Source organism: Felis catus, chromosome B2 (genome assembly GCF_018350175.1).
Source record: "Felis catus isolate Fca126 chromosome B2, F.catus_Fca126_mat1.0, whole genome shotgun sequence".
NCBI classification, from domain to species: Eukaryota; Metazoa; Chordata; class Mammalia; order Carnivora; family Felidae; genus Felis; species Felis catus.
Genome location: NC_058372.1, coordinates 145628122 through 145645045, shown reverse-complemented (window position 1 = coordinate 145645045; position 16924 = coordinate 145628122). Strand labels below are relative to the sequence as shown.

At 37.1% G+C, this 16924-nt stretch overlaps 1 protein-coding gene and 1 non-coding gene across 5 annotated transcripts in view; one reads left to right on the top strand and one right to left on the bottom strand.

Moving 5' to 3' along the window:
* Nucleotides 1–16924, top strand: part of PRKN (parkin RBR E3 ubiquitin protein ligase) — a 1341418-nt gene that overhangs the window by 88756 nt on the left and 1235738 nt on the right. The gene's annotated exons all lie outside the window — the stretch shown is intronic.
* Nucleotides 11919–12025, bottom strand: LOC111560743. Its single transcript, XR_002742718.1, has one exon. It is a non-coding gene; the product is annotated as a U6 spliceosomal RNA (small nuclear RNA).

The following is a 16924-nucleotide window of genomic DNA, read 5'->3' as shown; positions in this document are numbered from 1 at the left end:
TAATTAGTGGAATCACCAGATACGATTAAGCATCACAAAATTGTGTTCCTTGGAACAGTTTTTTTTAATATGATTACCATTTAGAATCAACAAACTCTTAAATCATAATGACAGTTGAAAAATCTGAATGTCAAGCAAATTAGGAAATACACAACTGCTTAGAAGAGAGGTGAAAATTAAGAGCATTATTTTAAAAAATAAGAAAACTTTCATAATAAGGTGAGGTAATGTTACAGAGCTCCACTCTCAGAGAATAGTTGAAATGTGGGGTAAAAATGACACCAGTAACAGACATGGTCTCATGCAGAGTCCAGCAAAGTCGAATTAGAGCCTTTTGAGTATGTGCCTCTCATACTCACACCGATGAGTTCATCCTAAATGTTAGGCCTTTCCTTGCACAGCTTTGATTCTCATGACTGCTAGTTTTTCTGGTCAAACACCAAGAAAGAGAAAGAGAAGAAGAAAGGAAAGGATGGGGTGATGGAGAAGAGGAGAGGGAAAGGAAGGAGGGAGACCTAAAGACCAAGGAAATCTCTTAATTTGGAAATGGAATATGTGGCTTGTAATGCAGTTGACTACCCTTCTCAAGACCCATATCTGTGCTCATTCCCTACCTCTAAAAAAATATGCATGGGGCTATTCTGTTAACTGTTGTGTGTGAGACTTACCCCTGTGAGGACCCAGGCCTGACTTACACAAAAGGGAGAGAAATCAGGGTAAGTAACAAAAGATGCTTTGTTCTTTGATATTTGCAAAGTGAAGAATGAAACCTATTATATTTTAAGTGGCTGAAGGGGTTTGTTTGAGTTTTTTTTTTAAAAAAAGAAATAATAGAATTGCAGAGGTTAAAAAGGAACATAAAATTTCAGTATCACAGGTGAGAAAATTGGAGAGTTTGTTTTAAAAATAAGGGTTTGTCCATCACCGTGTGTGTGTCAGCCATTGCTGGTGATAAAAGCTGAATAAGACATAAAATCTTTTGCTGTAAGAGGTGTGGGGTCTACAGGGAGAGAGACGCATGAGTGTGCCCTAACCAAGTGAAGTGATCAAGGCTGTCCTAGAAGTGGCAGACGGGAGGCTTCCCAGAGGCAGTGGTCTGAGCCTTCAGGCTGTATCACCCGCATTCTACCCTTAGAGAAGTGCTGCAGCCAACCCTACATGTGAGTGCACCCCTGCTGTTCTGGGACTTTGACTTTGAGGGAACATGATCATCACCGGAGTCCTCATGGAAATGCCGGTCAGTTCTCTTGTCACTATGCCATGTGGTGGTTTCTTCTGCATTTGGTTTTCTCTGTGACTGTCTAGTCTAGTTTAACATTTTCCATTCCTAATTACTCAGAAATGTTAATGTTCAGTTAAACATTGTTTATCTGCCACTCCTACCCAGGACATTTGGGGCAATGATGGAAAGGAGTTATCCATGTGTATTTTCTTGTTTAGTTCACCTTGGCACACTCCATCTGCTTCCCTCCATCAAATCCCTGGACATTCAGGGTCTAAGGGGAGAGAGAGACCAGGCTGGCAACACTAGTGATGGGACTTATTGGATGCCTACATTCAGGGAGTGGGTACAGAACTAAGGCAATTTACAACTTCCAGATCTGTACAAATTCATATGATTCCCAAGTACAAAAACAAAAACAAAAACAAAAACAAAACAGCTGAATGTATGAAGTTCTGTAAATCCGTCATTACACATGATTGAACTTCTCTAGAAACTAGAATCTTAGGAGTAATAATCTCTTCTTTCCCAAGAACTCAGTAGATAAATTTCCTGAAAGGTTTAGCCTGGTGATTTTATTTCATTTTGTTTTGTTTTATTTTGTTTCATCTTATTTCATTTCATTTATTTTTTTTAGACTGATGATTTTATACCCTGAAATAGTTTTGCTCGCCTGGGCTATACAGGTGCTGAGAGGAATAGCAGTGAATACTAAAAGATGGATATTAAAGATACATTGAAAATTCATATACACATAAAGTGTAAATTAAATGTGACAAATATTGAAAGCTAGCACCATTTAATATTTAATTTAATTTATTTAAAATTTATTTATTTTGAGAGAGAGAGCACACGTGTGCGCGCACACACACACGTGCACGCAAGCACACAAGTGGGGACCTGGGGGGTTACAGAGAGAGAATCCCAAGCGGGCTTTGTGCTCCACACTGAGCCCAATGTGGGGCTCAATCTCACAACAGTGAGATCATGACCTGAGCCGAAATCCAGTGTCAGACACTTAACCGACTGAGCCACTCAGGCGCCCCAACACTAATATTTTAAATGAAAAATCCTTCTCACATAGGATTGTAACTGCCAAATCCTTTGAATTTGAGTTTCATGTTTTCCAGAAAGGAGATGATTATAAAATATATATTTTTAAAGTATGTTTTATTATATTTATTATATTATATACTATTAAGAGTATGATTAAAGATTATTACAAAATGATCATTAAAATGATTATAATATATATTTATAAAATATATATTATCATATTTATTATATTACATATTATTAAAATGTTAGCCTGATTATTTTTTATTATATTAGACTAGACCCACTCTTTCATGAGACTAGTTTCTTCTATTTTTACTAATGCTATATTTTAATGACAAACTGTATTTTCGTCTTAGACATTTTTTGCCTCTCATTTCAGTTTTTGCTTCTGTCTTGTCTACCTATTTCTCTTTTTTATTCCAGTTACACAAAATCAATTCTTAAAGCATCCTTCTTATAAGGAACTCCCAGGCAGGCCACAGGGTTAATATTGCAGTTTCTTTTTGGAAAAGCTGGATTATAACAAAAGTAATAAAGACAATCATTTGTCTATCTGTAAGTGATTGTTGATAACTCCAATTTAATTTTGGCATTAAATTGATGGACTACTTAATGCATCTGATTTACAACTTATCTAGACTATAATGGAACATCATTCCTCAGGTGACCTGACATCTCATTGAAGTCTAGCACAGATGACTCTGTTGTAAAGCTTTTAGTCTTTTCCTGGAAACATTGTAAACAGTACATCTGGAATCTTCGGATTCCAGAACAGGTCTTCAGATCATCACTTGGTGGCTGGGAGGTCTTGGGGTCTCTTATATTTGAATGCAGCTTTGAGAAAAAGGTGAAGATTTTGCCAGAAGGACATAAAGACTAATAACCTAGTTATGCTAGTCAGTTTGATTGGAGTCCTTTTAAATTGTGGCCAAGTGATTTTAAAAACTTGTTTTCTTTTTTTTCCTTTTTCAGACTCATTTTGCTTTCTATTGATTTTTTACTTTAACAAGTGCTTTTTTTTTTACCCCCTGAATACTGATCATCAATTTGAGGACCTGTTTCCAAATACATACATAAGACATTGTACAATGTATCTATATCTGATTGCATTTTTTGGTGAAAAGGAGGAAATGGACAAAGTAGCTTTTTAAGATGCTGATGGAATTCAAGGGCATTTTACTGTGAATGAGACTGGGAATATTACAAGTAAAGAGATCTTTACTCTGAATGTGGAGGCTTCATACAAGATTCATGGTGGAATCAGTTATAAGAAATAGAAATATCTTAATTCCCCATTACATGTTCTTCCTAGAGAGAAGACACATCTTAGGGAAAGGACTTGTAGATAATGATTACCTGTGCCACATCAAATGTATATTACACTGTCAACGACTGATGTTAATGTTGATGGCAGTTCCTAATCAGGCAGAATGGGAAGATGCTCAGATTTGGGATTGTTTTAAAAGAACTTTAATTACTAAGTTCCATTAGCAGTTTAGGCAGCCTGGGAAATCAAAGTAATTGATGTTAACTTTCTGAAGATCTGTGCAGTATTAATAAGACGAAAATCTGTTAGCTTGGCAGGATAGCATAAAGCTTAGGGAAGAATTCACATTTGTTGGTTAAAAGGGCTTCAATGAATTATTTGATATATTTAGTATTTCTTTGGCTTCTTATACACTATTACTATAAGACTAACATGTTAACAAATCAATACGTTCACTGTATGGGTAAGAAACTTGTTGGAGTTGAGAGGTTATGGACCTTGTATTTCAACAAATACTTTTAGCACCTACTCGTGCAAGCCATTTGCGGTTGCTTGATGTGTGTGATTGTGATGGCTGAGTCATAATACTGGCCCAGCAGGAATTTACTGTAGGGCTAGATAGCATATCCAATTGGAAAAAAGGATAGAACATATAATATTTTCTGGGAAGGATAGAAGCAAGGGTTTTATTAGGATTCAAATACTTTCATTTTAATTTTATACCATTTTCTCTGCTATGCTATCCAACTGCTTGCACTTTGAAAAATTAATAGTTATTCTAGATTTATTATGTGACAAAACTCAAATTTAATCCTAACATTGTTTAAAGCAGATGTCCCAAATTAGATGTAACTTACATAAAATAGATCATTTTTTAAAAGAGCTAATTGCTTTCTGTACCAGACTGTTATTCCAACATGTTAATACCTGCTTGCCTCACTCGTTCTCCAGGCTGCCAGACTTTAACGAAGGATTTTAAAGTGTTGACTAAAATAAAACTGTTGCAATATTTTGGTTTGCTGAAGCTTTTATCAAATACTTAACATTAATTTAAATGTAAAGCATCATTGTGTGTGTGTGTGTATGTGTGTGTGTGTGTGAGTGTGCACGCACGTGTGCACACTTGTATGTATTGGGTTGTGTAATCGATGCTATTAAAAATGGAAATGTTCTAGGGGCGCCTGGGTGGCGCAGTCGGTTAAGCGTCCGACTTCAGCCAGGTCACGATCTCGCGGTCCGTGAGTTCGAGCCCCGCATCAGGCTCTGGGCTGATGGCTCAGAGCCTGGAGCCTGTTTCCGATTCTGTGTCTCCCTCTCTCTCTGCCCCTCCCCCGTTCATGCTCTGTCTCTCTCTGTCCCAAAAATAAATAAACGTTGAAAAAAAAATTAAAAAAAAAATGGAAATGTTCTAGAGGCGCCTGGCTGGCTCAGTCGGTTAAGTGTCCGACTTCAGCTCAGGTCATGATCTCATGGTTCGTGAGTTCGAGCCCCACGTCGAGCTCTGTGCTGACAGCTCAGAGCCCGGATCCTGCTTTGGATTCTGTATCTCCCTCGCTGTCTCCCTTTCTCTCCCTCTCTCTCTCTCTCTGACCCTCTTCCGCTTGTGTTCTCTCTCTCAAAAATAAACAAACATTAAAAAAAATTTTTTTAATAGAAATGTTCTTTTACAATGGTTAAAACAAAAAGATGTGAAAAGAGAAATGTCTTTGGGGAGAGAGTACCGTTAATAATAAGTAGCAGCTGTGAGATGTATGCAGTGATTTGTGGGTGATTAGCAAAAGGATCCAAGACCGCATGGTCAAGCATTATGTATTAGTTATTTTCCCATAACAAAATTAAAAGCATGTTATAAAATTGAACTTTCCTTAACTCAGTGTTAAAATTTTTATTTATTCAGTGCATTCTGTAATCAGCTGAAATAGAATTTCTAAGTATGTCAACATGCGAGGTTATTTTAGACCATATTTTAATCTATAAGTAAAGGACATAACAAAAGTGTTTCTTACATATATCTGATTTGCAGCAACAGGAAAGCCCTGACATATAGGATTATTCTTTTTCCATTCATTGTGGATCATTATCCAGATCAATGCTGAGATAATTAGTTTTAGTCATTTGATAGTTATTCCCAGCATGGAGTTTTCACATAGTAAAATACTTGCGAAATAGCACATAGACATTATTTTAGCACAATTACCTTATAGAAATGCCTCCACTGATTTAAGATTAATTATTAGAGGGCATTGGGGCGCCTGGGTGGCTCAGTCGGTTGAACGTCTGACTTTGGCTCAAGTCATGATCTCCCAGTTCATGAGTTCGAGCCCCACATCGAGCTCTGTGCTGACAGCTCAGAGTCTGGAGCCTGCTTCGGATTCTGTGTCTCCCACCCTCTGCCCCTTTCCCGCTCATGCTCTGTCTCTCTCTGTCTCTCAAAAAATGAATAAACGTTAAAAAAATTAAATTATTAGAGGGGACTGATTTGGTAACATCAGTTTGAACCATATTCCTGTCTTCTTTGCAAAACTAAAGGTCATTGTTCATTAAGGCATCCATTGGACCTTATTTATAAGGGTGTACTTTTTGCTGAGCTAGTGCTTGAAAAAATTAAATCATTTCAGATTAATTTTTTTATTGTATAATAATTACTACACTATCTGTTTTTTTCTTTCCTGTTCCTTGCACTTCCTTCCTTTTTCCTGGAATCACTTTCTCCCATTTCTACAACCCAATTCTTCATGCTGTTGGAACAGAAGACCTTGTTTCCTATTTCACAGAGACAACATCACTTCTGAGATATTCCGTCCTTAATAAACCTCTCTAGGCCATCATTCAGTGACTGCAAATTAGGGAGAACTATAAGCAGTGTTTGGCTAATTAAGGAAACACACATGAAAGTGTAGAGCAAAACATCTGGCTCACACTGAATACTTGTAAAAGAATGGTCTCCCCTCTTCATCTCCAAGGTTATTTCTGAATTACTGTGCCTCACAATTGTAGTTTCTCTCTTTGATGTCTCCAATGTGTCCATATTCAGTGTCTCCTTCACTGTACTCTGTGCGGTTACATTGCTGTTCTCACTGTCTAAATTTTAAACTCTTCTTTGCTCTTAGGTGAATGTCCTTGTTTTCTTAATCTCTTTATTACCAAAACTTTCAGAAACAGTGGTCTTTGTTTCTCTACCTTACCTGTAACTTATTCCTGATTTCATGATGATCTGATTTCTCCTATACTCTCAAATTTTCCTAACTAAGGACCTCCTTACTGATATATCTGAGGACTTTTACAGTCCTCGTATATTTAATTCTGTTGACCTTAGGACATTATGTTCTACTGCCTGAAGCTGTTATCCTTTGATTTTTGGATCTCTGTTTTGTTGTCCTCTGTCTCTGATCCTGCTTTCCCAGGCTCCTTGGTTCCTTCTATTTTCTTTGCCAGGGTATACCATAGGGTGGTATCTTAGTCTCCTGAGCTGACTTCAACTGCCACCTCTCCAGTGGTGACTCTGATGCCTTTCCTAGCCTGATTCCATTATTTGGAACTGCCCACTGATCATCTTCATTGCCTGTCAGTTATCTAAAAGTTAATTTGCCCCAAACAGTTCCATGAGTTTTTAATTATTGAAATTAAATTAAATTAAATTAAATGGGAATTTCTATCTATATGTGTTATCCCACCATAGTGATTAGAGATAAATTCTCTTAGATCTGTCTATTAATCTCCATTCACTCTGCCTAACTCACCTCAGTCATTACAGTTGCTTATTAACTGATCTCTTGGTCACCTGTCTCCTTCACTTTCAATTCCAGTTACTTTACTTAAATAAAAAATAAATAAATAAGTTGGTCACATCACTCCCCTGCTTGAGAACCACTGATAATTTCTTATTATATACAAAGCAAATTTCAAAATGCATACCATGTAGTATAAACCTCTTTACAATCCAAGGACATTATTTCTACCAAAATTATTTTCTGTAACAAACATTTAGTTGACAGTAATCATTTGTTTAAATAATCTATCAAAACTTGCAATTTATTGAATACTTGCTTTTTTGGGTACAGCAACCACAGTCCCTTTTCCGAGTGTGCTTTGTGTTTTTGTTTTTGTTTTTGTCTTTTACCTCTGCACCATTGTATATGCTGGGCTCTTTATAAGGAAGGAACTTCTTCCCTGACACACTTCCATACATCCTTCAAATGGAGTTCAAATGTCAATTCCTCAGAATTTTCTTTCATCTTTAAGACATAGTTACTCCCTTCTTGAATATCTCATGGCACTTTCTAGAAACTCCTGAGTGAGTTGGAGATAATGTAATTATGTGTTTGTGTTTTAATATCTGTAGATACTGTGAGTGCCATAGAGCGGAGACTTTGCCCTATTTACTCTGATGTTGATTCCCTCCTAGCACATAGCAGATTTAAAGGTATTGGTAGTTATCAGATATTCAAACATTTTTTATGTGTTCAAAATGTGAATGGTAAGTTATTTTCATTTTTTTAATTTAAAAATAAATATATAGGGGCCCCTGGGTGGCTCAGTTGGTTAAGCGTCCAAGTTCAGCTCAGGTCATGATCTCACAGTTTGTGGGTTCGAGCCCCGTGTCGGGCTCTGTGCTGACAGCTTGGAGACTGAGCCTGCTTCAGATTCTGTGTCTCCCTCTCTCTCTCTGCCTTTCTCCTGCTTGCACTCTCTCTCTCAAAAATAAATAAACATTAAAAAAATAAAAAATAAATAAATGTTTTATAGAATATAATGCAGTTAAAGACATGTGAAGGTACCATATTTTAATCATCCCATGCTTACTTAATTTTTTAGGACATCTATAGAGTGTTCTAGTTTAGATTTCTTTCATCTGTGAAGTAATAAGAGCAGAAATTTATGAGCAAAGGTTCTTTTTTCCATGATTAGCTTGAGAATTGTTCTCAAAGGCCTAGTGTCTTACTTTGAGGAGGAAAGTTTTTTTGGAAACAGCAAAAACAATCATATTCTGTGAAAGGTCTTGTATTTTGCAAAGGTACTATAGTCAGTCTGTACGTTTAAAATGGTAGCATTCTAAAAGTACATTAAAAGTTGTTTTGTTTAAAACATTAGTTTTGCCATTAAGAAACAAAACAAAAATAAAAACAAAACAAAACAAAAAACCATGAAAATGATAAATCCCCCAGTCAACTTAAAAAAATACAGATTACCATAATATACCAGAAATATTTCACCTATCAACAATTTCACTATACTTAATAACCTATGGGGGGTGGGAGAAAAAAGAAACAAAAACAAAACAAGTTCTACATTCTAACTTTGGTCACAAGTAACACTCAGTTTCTTTGGCAGCATGAAAGGAGATGTGGGTTTTCCTAACACCTACTCTGTTGTAAATAAGTCATCTAATAGTCAAGATATATCGAGCCAGTACAGGTCAAGATCTGCCTCAACTATGATATACTTCATCGGTTAGAGAAAACAGGCTGAAGTCCTTCTTGCAGTTTGATATAACAAAGCAACTGGAGTAAATTTCCCAGTGCTTTGCCTTTCCTCCCTATTTCTATCTGTGAAAAAAGGGAATGATCATTTGTCTTCTTCCTGAAGATACAGAGGTTATAATTTTTTAGGTAGATACTGCAAAACGTGTAGCGATTTTCAGGTTTTGTAAATGTATACATATTTATATATTTATAAATACAAACATGTTTGCATTAAATATATAAATTATGTATGTATATGTACATATATATTTTACGTATATATAATTGTACATATATAGTTTCTATATTTATACACACACAAAAGGGGGATGAAGGGCTATGGCGAACAAGACAGCATGGGAGGCAGATGCAGAGTATGAAAGATGAGGCTGGGCTAGATTGAAATTTTAGATGAGGCCATAAGCCCTCACCAAGAGAGGCACATGTGAGCGAAGACTGAAAGGAAGACATGTTTCTTCTCATCTTTGATTTCCGGAGGGTGGACTTGAATGTTGGCTGCTGGGCTGCCATGTCAAATCAAGACTAGCCAAAATGAAGCTCAGCATCACCCATCCTTGGGTTAAAACCATTGAATGAAAGGACGTATTTGGAAATGAAAACTGCTTATAAACCCACACTAGGTGCTTACTTTGCCTGACAGAAAGTCCTCTCTGACATCATCCTTAATCTGGTTCTAACCTGTTGTATCAGTGTAGTCTACACTGCAGTAATAACAGACCCGGTGACTTCACCACTGTCAATTTCTTCCTTGCTCAGTCACATATGCACTGTGGGTGGGCAGTGGCATGGCTTCTGCTGTATTTAGTCCGGGATAGAGGCTGACCTAGCTGGTTCTATCTGGACCATGTCCAGCCTTATGGCAGTGGAAGGGAGGTCACGGCCATCCCTTCTACTTCCATTTCATCACTGAAGCAAGCCATTTGTCCTGAGTGAAGAAGGGAAATGTAGCCCTCCCAGAGGCACAGGCACAGCAGGAAGTGGCAGCAAATGGTTTAAACACTAATTTTGTTTCCCACACGTAGCTATTTAATTATATCTCCCTTCAAACTCTGATACACACCATTTTCCACTTCATTATGCAGGTGCCCTCTTGTTACCACAGTCACGAGTCCTCTTTGCCAAAGTCTATTTCTCCACCACTCTGTTGCTTCTCTTCCTTCTCCAGTTGGCATGAATGTCAGTGATTTTTGAAGATGCAGTTAAGGAACATCTTTCCCTTTCCCTCCACAGTTAATCTGCTGAAATATTCCAACCTAAACTGGTCTGCTGTGGAATTAAGCAGCACACAGTATGGCTTCAGCTTCATCTGTGATTCATATTTGGACACCTGGGCGTTAGGAACCCTGCCTCAGATGTCTTATGTAGCTCTCAAGGTACCTTGTACCATTTGGTTACATAGAGGTGTTCACCTAGTGAGTTGGTGAAATATTTTACTTAATTGTTTTCAATGAATATTTATGAAAAAGATAGTTTTCCTTCATATAATAGAAGATTGAGTTTCAGCCTCTTTTGAGGAAAAGACCATGTCTTTGCTGTGTCTCCAGACCAGGAGGCTAAGTCAGAAGGCTTTTCTGTCCCCAGCCTCCTTGAGCAAAACAACTGTACTTTATTTCTTTGATATATGTCTTGTGGGTTCCTGTGTTTGTTGAAAATTAGGTTCTTCTGCCATATTTTTAAAATCACTGTTCTAAAATAAAAATAGAGTGAGCCTTACTAGATACACATTTTTATATAAGAAAATTCTGTTGGTCGCCATAACCTATTGCACACCAGCCTTGAGATTTAAGACAAATGAGCATATTAATACATCAAGACCACATAGGAGATAGGGTGTGTTTTAAGATTAGCTTGATCTTTGAAGGTGAGGGCTACTATTTTTCTGCCAATCTCTAGCCTTGATGAACTCTCCTTGGGAAATGATTTATATCTGTTGCCATTGGAAGAGAACCTTATTTTATTTTAATATACCGCTTTTCTTTTGGGCTTATGTTGCTTTCGTAAGTTTGGACGCATAAAAAAGAAATATTATTTAGTGTCAGAAAGCTTAAATGAACTTTAAATTCTAGAGTGTTGAGTACAGCAATATTTGCAAATAATAAGCATTCATCTATATAATTGCTGATTTCAGAAATCCTTTGGAAACTGTCATATAGTATATATTCTTTTGAATTTTATTTTATTTATTTTTTTTTTAATTTTTTTTTTTAACATTTATTTATTTTTGAGACAGAGAGAGACAGAGCATGAACGGGGGAGGGGCAGAGAGAGGGAGACACAGAATCGGAAACAGGCTCCAGGCTCTGAGCCATCAGCCCAGAGCCTGACGTGGGGCTCGAACTACCGGACCGCGAGATCGTGACCTGGCTGAAGTCGGACGCTTAACTGACTGCGCCACCCAGGCGCCCCTTCTTTTGAATTTTAGATAAAAGCCAAGTTTTTCTTACAAAGTCAGTGTATTAGAAACTTTATTCTTGCAAATATATTCTTCTTTTACATATATCATTCTCAAAATGTATTCCTTCAAAAATAATTCTATTCTCGGGGCACCTGGGTGGCTCAGTTGGTTGAGCGTCCTACTTCGGCTCAGGTCATGATCTCGTGGTTCGTGTGTTTGAGCCCCGCATCGGGCTCTGTGCTGACAGCTCAGAGCCTGGAGCCTGTTTCAGATTCTGTGTCTCACTCTCTCTGCCCCTCCCCTGCTCACACTCTATCTCTCTGTCTCTCAAAAATAAATAAAGATTAAAACAATTTTTTTAAGTAATTCTATTTTCAGCATCAGGCATTTATGACCTAAGGAAGCTAATTTACAAGAACTTAAAAAAAGGTTGAGCGAAGGTAATTATTGTGAGCTGGTTTATTTTTATTATTTTATTTATTTATTTATTTTTTTTTTATGGAACGCTTCACGAATTTGCGTGTCATCCTTGCGCAGGGGCCATGCTAATCTTCTCTGTATCGTTCCAATTTTAGTATATGTGCTGCCGAAGCGAGCACTTGTGAGCTGGTTTAAATCAACAGATCAGTCTGCACACTAGCCTAATTCTCTTTTCTCCTAAGGGAGCACTAAAATCATGAAGCAGTTTTTTTCCCCCCACAATGAAATCTTACATTGAGCATTAGAGAAAAAGCGGAAATTGTGTTATGTAGTGAAATTCATAAAACATTTTGCACATAAAATAAAACGTGTCTTGTCCATTGTGGAAGTCACCACCTTGCCTACCTGCCATTCTGCAGAACGTTCTGACTGTTGACATCCTTGGCAGTCCGAGAAGAGACCTTTCAGGAGAAGGTGTTTCACGTGCAGCTGAAGCAGTGTGAGCTACCCATATTAATTGACATCATTTTTCCTTTAGAAAAATAAGCTGACAATCAAGGATCATTTGATATTTAAGGAAGAACTATATTTAGATGAACAAAGAGAGTAACTGATACCAGAAAATTTAGGTATAATTCAGGGAACATGAGAGCCTTTAAAAAGAAGTCTAATTAGTATCCTCAAAAGAATTTGAGAGAATATTGTATCTGTAACAGGTTATGAAAAAGAAACAGCACACAAGAAATTTCTAGGAAATTAAAATTATGATTACCAAATTAAAAATGTATTGGACCAACTGATAGAAGCTTAGGCTAGTTTCTATCTTCAAGTTAAATTGCAGATTAACTCCCAACACTTAGAAGGGAAAGACAAGGAAACGGAACATGAAAACAGTTAAGGAGAATAGAGGGTAGAGTCAATACAACCAATGCCTCATGAATATAAGACAGTGAAAGGCAGAGTACAGTAATGAAAGAATATTTTTATAAGCTGAGGAAATACGATGTGGCAGATAACTGTGGGCCTGCAGCACCACACTGCCAAACTGAGTGGCCTAAAATGGCAGCCATTGTTTAGCTGACATGGCTGAGATTTGGCTGGTTGCTTCTTTGGGTCTGGGTAAGGTGTGGTTCTCTCACCTGCACTGGCTCATGGGCCTCTGGTCAGCTGGAAGATTGGCTTGGGATTAGCCAATGTGAGATGACCTCACTTACCTGACTGGCTCTTGGCTGTGAAGACAGGAGTCACAGAGTCACTTGTCCCTTTGTCCTGCTAACTTTGCCTTGTTCTCTGAGCAACAGGATTCCTAGGGGCGGCAAAAGAGTAATTTCTAATGCTCAGGGCTTTTTCAAGTCTATGCTTACTTCTTTTTGCTAATGGCCCATGGGCCAAAACAAATTACTCTGTAGGCCAGCCTAGAGAGCCAAAGAGCTTGGGTTTGGGCTGGCATCTGCAGAACTTGGGCCATCACTGCACTAAATCTGCCAGAGACATTCGTTATCAGATTAAAAACTCTGGCAGGTAGGATGGATAAAATGAACTATAGGTAGAACTGTCTTGGTGAAATTTCAAAATTCTCATGATAAAGAAAATGCTACAATCTACCTGTGAGAATAAAACACTATCTGCAAAGAAATGAAAATTTTTCATCAGCAGCACTGGATCCTGGGAGACATCCATGCAATATTTTTCAAAGACTTGAGAAAAAATTAACTTAAATATAGAATTCTGCACCTAATTTTTAATCATACTCCAGAGGAATGCAAAGTTTGATAAAGCATGTCTATATGAAAATATATTGAGTGATGTCCCCAAAATTGTTGAGTGAAAGGACAATATGAAACATAGGAGAAAGAGTGTTGGATGAATCCTATAACCTAAAAAGAACTTGGAAAACTAAGAAAATTAAATCTGCTGAGACCTGAAGCTTTGAAAATTCTCCTTCATGAAGCAAGATTCCAGGGTCAGGATGAAAATTCCTTTCCTAAAGGTCTAACCATACTACTTGATTCTGTGATGAAGTGCATTCAAATAGGCATAGTGCTAGACTGTTGCTTACATTGGATTCTAATTTGTATACAAAACATTGTACACAAGCAAATTGTACAACCAAATAATACACACAGCCTTGGAGACCGAATTATTGTCTCGATGTTGTAAAAATAACATAGCTAGTGATAATCAAAAGAGCTAGGACCCAGGCCATGTAGAGGCAGTCTATGTGCATTGCTTCTTCATCTTGCATTGAAGCAGGGGTTAATTTAAAGTTGGTCAAACCATAGAAAATTTAAATATTCCTTATAGTTATAAGTTGGAACTAATGGAAGAGGAAAAAATAAAATACCACTGCCAAACGTCAGGAGGTGGAGTAGGAAAGAAGATAGGAATTGATATCAGTACCCTTACTTTCTAATCTGCCATTGTAGACAAAATGCAGTGTGCAGAGTAGATAAATCAAGGGATAGTATGTTATTTAAAACATTACATAAGGTTATAATGGTATATATCACCATCAATGTGCGACTATTACCTTTGTACTTGGAAAAAGCATAAAATTTGAAAAAGAAAGTACCCTCCATGCTTATTACATATTTGTAGAACATATATAAAATGGAAAGCATACACTCATTAGAATGAATGAGGACTATATGAAGGATGACCATACCACATTGTATAGTGAAAAAGGAAGCTGTAGAATGAATGTGGAGGAACCATGTTTTGTAAACATGCTTTAATCTCCTTGCCTGCCTGCCTGCCTGCCTGCCTGTCTTGTCTTGTCTTGTCTGGAAAGAGAGAGAGAGTAAAAAAAAAAAAAAAAAAAAAAAAAAAAAAAGACACAGAGTGTGTGTGTATGTTTATATGGATGGAAAACTCAGATAAGTAACAATTCTGTGTTGTTATTTGACACATCCGGATCCAGGCAGTTTTGTCATCCACCCAATCTAACAGTGGTATTAGGACTCGTGTTAAAGTCATAATTTTCCTTTTTAATGTTAATCGTTAGCTGAGAGATTTATTTTCCAACATCTTAGTTCCTTTGAATGGTTGATTCTAAAAGTCTACGTTCCTGAGGCTATTTACGTATTTTCTGTTTAAACCAGCTCTCTGGACAATGAGATCTTCCTGTTACTGTATATTCTCTAAAGCAGCATATGTGCTTTTTCTAAATTTATTCTGTCTGTGTTCTTCTAAAAAAATCCTTTTCTAGGCAAGCTGCTGATCATCTGAACATACCTTTATTGTACCTGCCATTTTGCTCAGGCTGGTGCTTCACACTTTTTAGACACAACTTTATAAGAGGGGATATTGAAAAATGTCGGGGGTGGTGGTCATTATCCACCTTTACAGTATACATTTAATTTAATGTCCCTGTGATGTTAGCACTTTACAGCAATATAAAGGGGTGACAGTAGAAGAAAAATTTTGTTTTTTAATAGTACCTCATAGTAAGAAATATATTTTACATCACAATGTAGCATGCCTGTGTGTATGTTTGCTTGACAGAAAAGTTTCCTAAAATGATATATACTCTTACTAAATGTAAATTTCTGATAGTTTCTATTTCATTTTATTTATTTTTAAAGTCTGCAACTCATTAATGTGCCAGGATTTATAGTTTGAAAAATACTGGACCAGATATGATGAAGGTCCATTTTGTCTGAAGCATTATTTAATTCCAGGAGTCTACAAGAATGCCACCTTCATTTTGAAATTTGTTTTGTAAAAAATATATGTTGCAGTCATGCATGTTGCAGTGCGCTAGGCCTTACTGATATAATGAAATCTAAGTGTATTAAATATTTTAATGTTGTGATATGGGGACTCCTATACTTTTTAAGACCTTGGGATAATCTGGCTCTTCCTTCCTAGGAGCATTCTAACGCCCTGAGAGAGTTTGGCTTTCTTACCGCAAATGCATTTTGGACACAATGTATTGCTGGAGTATTGGTTTTTCTCCCCACATGTAATATCCCCAAAGCCTAAAACAAGATGTTTATCTTTTTGATAGACAAGCAATTAACTTTTGGAGGGAATTTAAAGGCAGTAAAGCACATCTGTTAGGACATTGGAAATAAACAGGAATCTCTGACAGGCAAACATTATAGCTTTGCATTTGTTAGGCTGTAGCTAAGGCTATGTCAGCATTTTTATTATAAACCTCAGGGATTATCAGTCTGCAATAAAACTCTTTTTGGAGTGAGGCTTATTTAGATTCAGAGCTTACTCACAAAAAACCTTTGCTTTCCTGAGCACAGGAGAGTAGATTTGCTTCTGGTCACCTCTCTCTGAAAAGCAATGTGTCTGGGCTTACCATATAATTATAGAAGTATTTAAAATATTTGATTTATCATAAGCTGACTCATAGATTATTTGAGAGTATTGTTTAATATAAAGAAAATGCAGAAACTGGTTTGGCAGCCCCGTTGTTGAGTAGCGTTAAAATGGTTGTTTATTTCTGACTCAGTCATACAGTAGTAGGTTTTTGGCAGTTGTCAGAAAACTTGCCATTATCGTGTGTCGGTAAGACTGAATACACGCTTCATAAGATCCTCTCCTTACGATGTTGAAATTTGAGTGGCTTGTAATTTCTGTCATCCCTATGCTGAAATGTGCTCCCAATAGTTGAAAAGTATTCCAGTATTTTTTTGAGAGACCGAGAGAGACAGAGCACAAGCAGGGGAGGGGCAGAGAGAGAGGGAGACACAGAATCCAAAGCAGGCTGTCAGCCCAGAGCCTGCTGTGGGGCTTGAACCCACGAACCATGAGATTATGACCTGAGTCGAAGTCAGACACTTAATCGACTGAGCCACCCAGACGCCCCAAAAAGTATTCTAGTTTTAGAGAGAAAGAGGGATAGAACAGTATTTTATTTTTATTCACATTTAATCATTAAGGCAAGAAAGAATAGTGTTTAATGTTGAGAGCATGGGTTTAAACCCTGGGTCTACCACTAATCAGGTGGTATACAGAGTAATGCCTTCAGATTTCTGTGTCTCAAATTCTTTGTGTTCAATAAATATTGATAATGATCGTGGATGGGTCATTGGGCTGCCCTGAGGTTGAGATGCACTAATCCA